The sequence below is a fragment of the Notolepis coatsorum genome, assembly GCF_963971535.1.
Source record: "Notolepis coatsorum genome assembly, chromosome: 14".
NCBI classification, from domain to species: domain Eukaryota; kingdom Metazoa; phylum Chordata; class Actinopteri; order Aulopiformes; family Paralepididae; genus Notolepis; species Notolepis coatsorum.
This window is the reverse complement of record NC_140178.1, coordinates 75416684-75429101: the sequence shown is the minus strand read 5'-3', so window position 1 is coordinate 75429101 and position 12418 is coordinate 75416684. Positions and strand designations below refer to the sequence as shown.

At 43.6% G+C, this 12418-nt stretch overlaps 1 protein-coding gene across 2 annotated transcripts in view; it reads right to left on the bottom strand.

Moving 5' to 3' along the window:
- baiap2l1b (BAR/IMD domain containing adaptor protein 2 like 1b) overlaps positions 1–12418 on the bottom strand; it is a 174891-nt gene that overhangs the window by 129796 nt on the left and 32677 nt on the right. The window lies entirely within an intron of this gene.

The following is a 12418-nucleotide window of genomic DNA, read 5'->3' as shown; positions in this document are numbered from 1 at the left end:
CCAAAATACGAATGGTACTATTTGTTCACGGTACATATAAATAGGGCGCAAGAAATGTAGAACTTCCCTTGCAGTTCTTCTTCAGTTCGCCTTCAGTTCAGTCTGGTTCAGTTATCCAAGCAACGTCTCACCCACTACGCAACGTGGGCAGAGCAGGGCTCGCATTGCCGCCAGATAGAGCCTCGTGTTATCCTAATACGTCTGTTTGTCGTATCGTTCTCTATTTATTAGTAAGCCTTCATTACGAGTCAAAGACCACGTGAAGTGAGTAATTGTGCGTCTACATAGAGCACTTATTGCCCGTGCTAATAGTATAGTAACGTCAAGGTCAACCGTGCACTACCGCACCGGAGGATATCTACACCGGAGCAGCAGCACCACGGGGGATTTACACCCCGCCCGCAGTGCCACTTTTCCGGCAAGGATTATTATTCTTCATTCTTCACCAAGCTGCTGGAAGCAGAAAACCGTCTACACCCACTGCTGTGGGATCCACGTGCCCGTGGGGACATCACTCAAGCCCGTCTTTGTCGTACCAGAGACCCCACGGCTTCACCTGCAAGGCGCGCAACCTGGGACCAGGCTGCCTATCCCCGCTGACACGGGGGTGACATCGCCTCCTTGAACCCTGGACTTGCATAGAGCTTTGGCCCCCTCTGCTGGCTTACAACCGGTAGTACCCCCTATCCCAGAGTACCAGAGATAATCCTTAATATTTACTATTGACTCGCCTATGCACATTCTATTTGCCTTATAAGCGCAACTAAGTCATGTAATATAATCCCTTTCATGTAATAAATATTGTAAACGAGTATTTTGTGTGGAAAACCGTGTTATTGTGGGAGTGTTCTAATCTAACATACTTATGTACAGTATTGGCCAGGAGTACATAGACGGTAGTGATTTAATGATATCAGTACTTGATTAATACAGTCAGGGAATTGTACCCCTCAGTTACAGCGGGGAAAACAACAATAACAAACATGGTGGACAGACACAACATTCAATGTAGGAAATTAGGGGTCAAAGGCCATGTTGAAGAGGTGGGTTTTGAGGATTTTTTTTTTGAAGGAGTCCAGAGTTGGGGCGTTGCGGAGTTCTGCAGGGAGGGAGTTCCAGAGGGTGGGAGCTGCTACGCTGAAAGCTCTGTCCCCAAAGGTCCGCAGTCTGGTTCAGGGAATGGAGAGTGTCTTAGGATTGCAGGGACCGTGACTGAGTGTGGGGGTGGAGGATGTCAGTGAGGTACTGAGGTGCCAGAGCATGGAGGGACTTGTAAGTGAGCAGGAGGGTTTTGTAGGTGATGCAGGATTTGATGGGGAGCCAGGATGAGGGTGGGGGACGATGTGCTGCCAGGGTTTGGTGCGGGTGAGAACCCCGGCAGCTGAGTTTTGAACATACTGGAGCCTGTCCTAGGGCTGGGCGATATAACGATAACGATAAATATCGCGATATATTTTAATAATCGATATCGAATATCGAAATTAAAAAAAAATCGAAAAATCGTTTTTTTTTTTTTTTTTTTTTTTTACCTGCAACAGGGCAGTTTTAAAACCAGAGACCGTGGACAGACTTGTCTTTCTTGCCTGCAACTTAAAGTAATGGCTTTGCTTGTCCAAATGACAATACTGACCAAATTCAGATTTCTTTTTCTCTTGTCTATTTTGTTTGCCTTCTAATTTAAAATACATTTTGAAACCGTCTGTACACAGTAGGCTATGTGTGCTAGCAGAACTAGACTCCAGTCACGAGTCACAGTGCACATGTGCGGTGGTTTGTCCACCAAAAAAGCGCCAAAAGATCGAAAATAAACTAGCAGAGCCAGAACTGTTCAACTCCTCTGGAGCCACAGCCAGCAGAGAAGCCGGTTTACTTTAGCTTTTAAACCAGCTGCAGCCTGAGAACTGGAGTGTGAGGGGATGTAACACTAAAGATGGCGGCAATGACAAAGAATTGCTGCAAAATAAACATACATCTGTTGTTAAAAAAATAAAAAAAATAAAAATAAAAAAATTTATACTTATAACAATTCGATAATTATCGATATCGAGAAATAAAATAAAATTATCATATCGTTATCGCGATATGATTTTTTTCCATATCGCCCAGCCCTAGCCTGTCCAGGGTTTTGCTCGCCGGACAGGACCCCATTGCAGTAGTCTAGGCGGGAGGTGACGAAGGCATGGATGAGGGTCTCAGCTGTGGAGTGGGAAAGTGATGGTCGGAGTCTGGAGATGTTTCTGAGGTGATAGAAGGGGGATTTGGTGACATAACTGACATGGGCTTGATAGGAAAGGGTGGAGTCCAGGATGACTCCATAATAGAAGGGAGCTTGGCACTATATACTGTAACACCTTTCTCAAAGATGAACTACAGACAATTAAGAAATTCATATAATGTTATGATCTGAGACAGGAGATGGACAGCAGCCCTTACTGTGTTAGTTTAGATGATATTACGAGAGAACGGTCGAAACACAAAGACAGAATATATGTTGGACGTGATCCTTATGAAGAGGAGCGATAATTTCAACTGAAAAGACTTGCCTGCTATCGAGGCAGCCTGAAACAGAATTGAGCTTTTTTTTTCAATTGTTCTGTCTGTAACAGACTCAAAACTGAAGAGACTGTATATGTGCACTCGCCATGGATTGGGGAACTGTGGATTGTATGCTTTTTTGAGGATAACCAACTGGAGTACTTTTTCTTTTTTGGATCGGTGGTAAGTTACAAGAGTGCACTCCTGGGTTGCGGCTAAGTGGCGCAGTGGGCAAGGCGCTCGCCACTAACGCAGGAGATGCTGGGTTCGAGCCCAGCTCTCGCCGTTGCTTCCGGCTTGGCTGGTTGATCATACTAATACAATTGGCCGTATTAGAGGGTGGGAAAGCCGGTGGGTGGGGATCGGACGCTGTGGACAGCGACTCCTACAGGTCGGTTGGTGCGCCTGTCCAGCAGAATCAGGAAGCAACGGGGGCAGCGTGAGCCTCCCACACGTTACTCCTCGCCACTGAGAGATCACGCTGTACAGGTGAAAAGATGCGACAGCTGCCTCCTCGTGTACCGGAGGGGACACGTGATGCAAGGCTTGGTCCACATTGCAGCCGACCAGTGGGAGGCATGGTCTAACAACGTTCGAGACAGGGGAGGGTAGAATTGGACAATACGAAATTGGGATGGGAGAAAAATAGAAAATGGGGAGATAAAGTAGATAAAAAAAAAAGAGTGCACTCCTGGGCCCTATTCCCTGTACCTGTTGTAATCACGGCGAGAGCCTTCCTCACCCCTACTCCTTCCTCACCCATCACGGCGGAAGCCTTCCTCACCCCTCGTCCTCTCACACCCTTATATGGGCAGCGTCCGATCCCCGGGTTCCCACGCTGCCAGCACACTAATTGACATGGCTGAGAGGAATCCCCTCATCAGCGAGATGGTACTTCAGGCCACGGATCCTGTACGACGACTAGCTCTAGCCTTGCTACTCAAAACCTTGTTAAATTGCCTTGTCGCTAATCCTGTTCTCTCTGTGCCCCAGGACCACCGCCCTGGTACTCCGCTCACCTGGACGCCCCGTGCGGCACATGGAACGCACCATTCCTCATTCCAAGAAACATTCTTGTACCCGTCTGTCACACATTCCTGTCTGTGAATGGTCTGCTTCGGGAATCACAATTAAAACCCACCTAAACCGCTCCATTCTCTCTCCTCCTGTGTTCTGCAATTGGGCTCCGCCAAACTCCTATCCTAACAGTACCTGGTTCAACTAAGTCGATCAAAAGTCCCATTAGCCAGATTAAATTAACCCGATGATTGAAACCAGGCTTTCCCTGTTCCTCGAACGCTGATTCACTCTCGTTAATTCGAACCAGACTTGATACTCAGGATAATTGCGCACGGCCGCCTCACCTGAAAAGACAGCCGGTGTCGATCGCTGAAATCCTGATTTAAAAAATAAAAATAAAATAAAAACAATTGATTATCTTTTTCCCCCTCCTTCTTTTTCCGATTTTTCTCCCATCCCACTATTGTCGTTATGCCAATTCCCAACCCCCTTCCTGGTTGTTGCGCACTTTCCCCTACTGTTGGTCAGAGAGGCCGGAGACTGTCACATGCTTTCCTCCGACGCATGTGCAGCCAGCCGGCAGCCAGCCTGGCCGCGCAGATTCTCACGGGGAGAGTGTAACGTGTGGAAGGTCGCACTACCTCTCTCCAGATCCTACCCTTGCTGAGCAGGGGCCCCGACTGAACTGTAGGGGTCGCTGTCCACAACACCCAGGATCCACCCACGGCTCCCCTCCCCCTAACTCAGCCAAACGAGTTAGTATAGCGATCAGCCCGAGCCAAGGCAATGCTGACTCTCCGGGAGTCGAGACCGCAGCCTCTTGCATTGGTGACGAGCACAATCTCCGCTACGCCACCCGACCGCCCGAAATCCTGATTTTCTAATGGCATTGATTGATTGATTGAAAACTTTATTAACAGTGTGCATGCGTTATGTAAGGCTCGGCTTTGAGAGCAAGTCAGTGACAAGTGAGCTGAGCAGTAACATGTCGTACTCTGCTATATAATCACCATATTACGCCATAAAGTCTGTATATAAGCCTGTGTGTCGTCCTGTCAGAATGTGAGTTGCTGTATGAACCTGCGCTGATGCCCACATCCCTTTCTGGTGTATTTACACACGTGTGTGTTGTACAGTATATTGGCGAATAAATGAGACTCTCATTCTGATTGTGATAAAAGTAAGATCCTGGAAATCGGTTTCACTCTCTCCACGGTTATCTTCCCACCCACAGTGTTATAGGATTCTGGACTAAATCACATCCAACACCGAAGATCCTCTCAAATAGGGGGACAAGATCTTATTCAATGGGAGTCTGTGTGGCCTCTATTCAGGGATCCTTGACATGAGCACCGCTAATGCAGAACATCAAATCAGGAACACTCCTGAACTCACAGTACAATACTTCTGTATATCCAATATCAAAATGGCAAGAGGTCAATTCAATCCTATTGTATCATCTGTTGTAAGAAAACCACACAGCATCTTAGAGTGGAAACCTGATACAGAAAGCCAGTGGTAGCCGAGAAACGGGCCTACAGCGCTGTACAGTACACCTATCAGTAGATAATAGCAGTATAAGTAAGCAACTGTAACTAAACTCACAGTAGCACAGTGACTTGTCACAGCAAATCACATCCTCTATAAGAGAAGAACCACTGGTACCCCTGTATATCTAGTGCTGTATATCTAGTGGTGTATATCTAACCCTGTATATCACAAGGAAACCCATCATGATAGACAGAAAGAGACGAGAGAGAGAGACAGAAAAACAGATAGAGGTATGCTAGTAGCAGCAGCAGCACTTGATGTTTTTGTACAGCATGGTATTAATCAATGACGTTGCATGCTGGTGAATAGTTGTCTCAATTTGCATATCCTAGTTGAGCATTGATGTAGGGATCGACAGTGACTCAAGAGATATTTAAAAAATATGTCTATCTGAATATTACGTTTATTTTCCCACAAGCAGTGAGTGCAGGGCTCTACAGTGCGACCATTTCATTCACATTTGCCCCTAAAAATTGATTTGTGCGAACCGGAAAAATCATTTAAGAGCACAGTGTGCGAGTAATAGCTTTGCGTAGTGGGCGTGTCAGTGCGCAATTTTTATTTCATAATAGACAGAGCAGCGTGAACCTTCAATTTTAGAAGCAATAGCATCTAGCTTTTCAGCTCTGTGACTCTCTCTCTCGCACCACAACCACGGGTACTGTGTTAGCCATTGTGGTTGAAAGTAGTACTTTTTCTTCTTCACTGGCTCAGTCGGTCTCTCCCTGCACTTTCATCATCAATGTGAGACTGAGTGACCAGCCTCCTCCCCTCTCTCTCCTCATTTTGCCTTTTAATCAGCTAATATATTCTGCTTAATTTCTGGAACACAGTAACAGCTAAATGGATTGTTTCATAAAGTTTTGTGTCCTCGACTTCGGAGAATGTGAATCCCATTGCAATCCTGTTTTGATTGATTGATTGAAAACTTTATTAACAGATTGCAGAATGGGTACAATACAGTACGGCTCAATGCACACAATTGTTAAGGGGATGCAGACCAGAGAAACTTTAGTCTTGTTTACATCCCTCATTTTCAATTCATTATGACATTTATGACATACAGATATACAGTACTGTTACATCCAGACATTTATGATAAATGTCAAGAAGGCTAAACGGCCATGATAAATCAGGGTATATATACTATATGAGACACCTGCACAGTTAAAACAAGTCTGCACAACACAGCAGCACTCACCACTCACACCAGCGCAGCTACTGTTTTACTGTGTGTCATACACCCCAATCTCCCATCGGGTGACTCAGAGTCCAATCTATCCCTTCTGTCGGGGGCAGGGACCCGGGGGAGGGGAGGGAGAGGGTGAGTGAAAGGACTTCAAGAGAGCGTGAAAGAGGTGGGTAGCGAGGGAGGGATGAGAGAATGGGTAAATATTGAAGTAAAGAGGCAGGGGAGAAAGCTAGTGCAAGAAAGAGAGAGAGAGATAGAGGGAGGTAGACAAAGACAAGAGAGAGCTAGTGAAAGAGAGAGAGACAAAGAATGAGAGACAGGAAGTTAGAGATAAGAAAGGGGTGGGGGGGGGGGGGGGGGGGTGTACCAGACAGGGTGTGGTTCACATTGCGTGGCGACCAACCAGGCATATTCAACCAGATCACCAAACCGTTTCTCCCCCTCAGGACACTGGGTTAGAAAATAGACTATCCACTACAATGGCCTGGCTAGCTAGACTGGACTGACTGTTTGACACAGTAAGCACTCTGCCTTCAATGTGAGGAGGACTTAAACTAAATTGACAGGTGTGTGTCATGGAGCTAAGCAGCCAAAGGTTAATCTAAAACAGATTGAGATTGAAGGGTTTACTCACAGACAAGGAAAGTGGTGAACCATCAGCAAACAATGAAACTTGGCAGATAAAAGTGAAGGCCTTAGGGCTCGTGTCCATAGCGGACGTTTTATGAGTTGTCAGCTCCTTCCTGTCATGCATTTCTATGCTACAGGCGCGACAGGCGCGCTCCTCTTCCCAGCACCGTGCCTCGCGTTTATGAGCTCTCGGCGGCAGCGTTTTTGGGCAGAGCGCTCCCAGTGTATAAAGTTGAAACTAGTTAAACTTTTGGAAAGGAGCACGCTCATCAAGGTAATCAACATCGAGGAAGGGGCGGAGCCGCGGCAGTCGCGAGACCCAGGAAACCGCTCTGAGCTTTTTTTTCCCTTTTTTTCAAAGCGGTCCGCCTTGAAAAAAACTTCCGCTATGGACACAAGCCCTTAGGCCTTCTTCTTCAGAGTCAAACAAGAAGATATTAGCTACCAATATTTCCTCTACTGTGTGTTCAGTAGAAAGCTATCCGGCTGCAAGGTAGCGTAGCTTAGCACAAATGAATGGAAGCGGATACGGACTACTAGCCTAGCTTAAAACTCCGGGAGAGGTTTTTTTGGCCAACAGCTAGGCAAGCTGGTCCGTATCCGCTTCCGTTCATTTGTGTAAGCTAGGATAGCTTGCAGCTGCATGGCTTTCTACTGGATGCTAGGGGTGTAACGGTACACGGTGACGTATCCATACCAAATCGCTTCAGTACGGGACCTTCGGGTTCAGTACGTGCTGTGTACCGAATGAATGCAATCACTAGATTGAGAAGGGGCTGTCTCTCGGAGCGAGATTAATTAATTAAAGTTTAAAATATGTGATAAACATGAAACAATATCCTTTCCTTGGCATGAAATGGGAAATAGTAATCAAACCATTGGGGACATGTATGACGCTTCTGTCTCTATCCACAAGTCTACAAGTTTTACCCTGAGGGATGATTTACAAAGTGCTAAAACCGGGAAGTTGGTTTTAACATTTAATAGGCCTAATAGGAATGTATTTATATATTCAACACAACTGCAAGTATGTGGAATGCACAAAAACAATCATATGAAAACAGGCACAAGGTCTTCAATCTGAAGAGTTAAAAGAAAATGTGTAAAATATCCTCAACGTCACAGGAATCAATAATGCATTTCTCCAACACCTCAGACGCATGCATTTGTGCCGCCGAGTCCTGTATGTAATGTTGCCATGCAACAAGCACACTCGATCAAGCGCATGAGGACAAAAGCAAGTCATGATGTAGATAACGCCAGAAAACACAGTACCACCCCTATTAGTCAACAGACCAAACCTAGATAAAGTCTGCCAACACAGGGGAACTGCCCACTGATATATTTTCCTACAACGTTTATGTATCTTGAGTCATGCGCACGGCTGGACACACTTAGTTTAACATTCTCTGATAAACTACCGATTATTTGTGTCATAGCACTGCGGCCTACCAGGGATGTGATGATAAACTCAAGAACATGATTCAGTTCCATACACAATACTGGGTTCACAATTCAATATTATCACAATGTTTCAACAAATGTATAACTGGGGAAAAAAATATGTAACTTTCTGTATATTTAGATTTCTTGTTAACAACTTGTTGTTTGAGTCAGATCTTATAGCCTCATCATCTCCTCATGAATGACAATAAACAAAATGAGCTACAAAGCAACATACAGCCCTGGGGTGACGGGTGAGTGCAGATGAGCTCAACCTTTTCACGCTCCAATGACGAGGCGTTGACAAATCACAGCTCAGCTAAAACAACATTTTAATATGTTGACATTGCAGGACATTGCATAGTAGGTTGCTGTCATTGTTGGAGCTCCACGTACTGTATGGATGGACGCTGTCATGTTATTCAGATTAGATTAGATTAAAATGTATCGTCATTATACAGCACAAGTACAACGAAAAAAGGTTTGGCATCCAACCAGAGTACAATGTACAGGTGGTTAAACTGAGTACACAATATACAAATTAGTACTACTGAGTGTAGTGCTAATTAGATGTATGTACAGAGTTGTATTATATAAATAAAGACAGTATAACTACTACTGGCCAGTAGCGTAAGGATATGTACAGATATAGATTTGACTGTAAAATAATTTCCTCACAACAACAAAAATATCAGGTTAGATTAACACTTTGATCGCCATGGTTAAATTCATAATTTACCATCCCTAGCCAGCTCTATTTGTCTATGGAGAAGTTCCCCTTCTTTGCAGGGCTATAACTTTTTAAATTGTATTGCTAAATTGACATTATTATGGCCCATTCAATGTCCTATATCTATTGTTCAGGGTGTAGCAACGTTATACTTTTTCATTCACATATTCATACTAAAATACGGTCTAAAGTATAAGTATGTTTTTATCGTTTTCTGCAGCTTTCTCCAGAACTTGATTTATAGCCCTAAATGCATTATATTGATGATCAAATACAGTTTGATAGCGATCGGTGCCAGATAAAAAAATTCAACTGCACGTAGTTCTAGAAGTTACTACGTATGATCTGATGTTGACCGGATGGGCGGGGGGTTGTTTATAATTCCGTGGGCAACGTTATATCATTCATCTAGTGTGGGTGATATGATCATCACCTATATGAATTGAAAATGGGGGACCCTGATGGAAACAAGACAAACGTCTTTCTCAGGTCTGCATCCCCTTAACAATTGTATGTATTGAGCCGTACTGTATTGTACCCATTCTGCAATCTGTTAAATAAAGTTTTCATTCATTCATTCATTCAGAGCAGTTAGTATAGAGGACATTAGAAAATAATGCTGAAACTCACCGTAGCTTCCTCGCGCCGTTGGCAGATGAGCGTGGAACAGAATTTTTTCTATTATGGGATGGAGAAATACCCGATCCATTTCCAGGTTGTATAATGGTATATACGTCCAAATCATGTTGTTCATCGAGTTATTGGCAACGGATCGCTATGTATTGTGTCGAGCTCGAGTCCCGGGACCTATAGCGAGTGACCGGACCGAATTGAAATGAGCACCAGCTTCTACATCCTGTTTCTCCCCTGGGCGATCCCCCGATCGGCCACCAGATGGCGCTCTTGAACCGTTAGAGAGTTGAGTGGAGCTCAGCAGTATATCTCAGGTCCCCGGGGGAGAAATATGATTTAGATCACAGATTTTTGAAATATTGATATCAAAGACGTGTTACGGCGTCTTCGGCAGAATGAGCATGGCGGGGAAAGACGAGTTTCGGCGTCTCCGGCGATTAAAGTGTTAAAATGTTAGTTAAACATAATCTCATAACATTAAGTAGGATTTCTGTTCTACTAGTAATCTCACTCATACTAACAATCGTACTCATTAACGACCACGGCGCACAAGCAACACTTCAAGTGCGACTCTGCAACAGTAGCTGGCTATGCAGTCTGAACACCACATAACATTTTCAAGGCAGTTTTGCTGGTATGATTAGAGGTACAGTATAATTAACAAGTAATGGGTGAGCTGATATCATGATACATTTTTTCGACTCAACGCTGCATATTCTCACATTTTCACGATGCAATGTATTAATGGCACAGTATACTAAATGGGCTACATTAAACACCATCCTAAAATGCAGCAACCTAACGCATAGACGTTCATGCTTTTATGCTTTTAGTTTCAAGTTTTTCAAGTTTGTTTATTATTTGTCACATATAAAATACATGTACTTTACAGTGAAATGCTTGGTTCTGTTTTAATCCTCCAAAGTGTTTAAAAGTATACAGTAGGAGTGGACCGGCCATGAACAGTGGGATGAATCCAGGCACAGTGGTGACAGTAACGTGGGATTGCTAAGCAGGCCTCGTTATCACTCCCTCATCCACACAAGTCCATTGTAGAGCTTAGCATTTGACAAAAGCCTTGTACTATTTTCTCCTCTTTGCTCTCCCACTCTTTTCTTTCCCCTCTCTCAAATCTTTGGAGAAATTATCGACTCGTCTTGTTTTAATTTGTTGCCGTTTTTGTTCTGATCTAGTCCGCATACACCTTTTGCTTTCTAAAAATACTGGATGGACAGTAGCCCATTGATTGTAAAATTACTATTATGTATTAACATTTATTTATGATATATTAACTTGAGCGATGGACAAGTGATTTTGTTTGCAGATGATTCTGTCGGCAGAAGATTGAACACTGTCACTGTGTTAAGGGTATATTGCAATAAAGGGTAGGACCCGATAAGCATATTGCCTCTTCCTTTTTGCATTGTTATTTCTTGTTTATATATATTGTTCAAACTATTAATTAATTCATTAGTATGGTGCAGTTGTGACTGGGCTGTGTGAAATGGAACACCAAGTATCTTCCCTTCTCTGGGGTTGGCGGTTCCTCACGAGCGTCTGCCGCGTTGCTGCTCAACATCACCGTGTTGACTGCTTTAAATCACTTCTCCTTTTGATTGTGGAGAGCTGTAAGTCAGCATGCTACATAGCAAACACCCTTGCTGCCAAAACACAGCGGGAGACGAGAGAGGGACAAAGAGAAAGGCAGACAAAGACTGAGCGAAACTGAGACAAAGAACGGGAGACAAAGACGAGAGAGAGAGAGAGATGAAACTAAGATAAGAGGCTCATTGCTCTTTAGCACAGACATGGTGGGACTATTATAGGAATATTTCCTGAGCGGCGCAGGAAATAACCAGCTAAAACTGTGTCCACATGTAGTTGGGCTGTCTTAAATACTTCGAAGCTTCGTTCGATGGGCATGGGATTCGAATATGAAAATAAAATTCGATTATTAAAGAAAATATATACTGTATATATGATTTTATTTATTTTTTGCAAAATCAACTCTGCCTCTCTTTGTTAATTACAACAAGCAATGCTGTTTGTTATTTAAGATGAGGTCGGACTCGGCACTGGCAGATTTGTGTTCATTGTGCTGCTTTTATAAAGCCTCAAATGGCGGCTTACAATATTTCATGAAAGCAAAGTGTTTCGTTTGTCTAAGATTTAAAAAGGTTTAAACTTTACAGCACTGACAAAGTTGAACAAAGTGCTGTACAAGTCCCACAACATAAAAAAATAAATAAAAATGTAATATTTTTTTTATTTCGAAGCTTCGAATTAAAATTGAATCTCGGCCCCGAAGCTTCGAATTCCAAAAAAATTATCGAAGGTCAGCCCTTAGATCATGGGTGAGATAGGACTCAGCAGCAACAGAACATACAGTAGCAGTCTATATACTATATTTTCTTAGAGAGCCAAACTGAGAGATTTTTGAGCATTATAAATTATGGATTTGTAGATGTGTTTTCTGGAAAGGTAGGACTTGTTGTACATGAAAAGTAAGCTTTCCTAACCCGTGGTTACTCAAAATGAGGAGGTTTCCCTTTGATGTTCACAAACAATGCAAACCTCTACAGCTTGTGACCACAGTGAACAGTTTGAATCCTCAAACAGGCAAGGAAACCCATCTACCCTCCATCAGAAACTACTGTTGTTATGCTTTTCTCCTTATAAATATA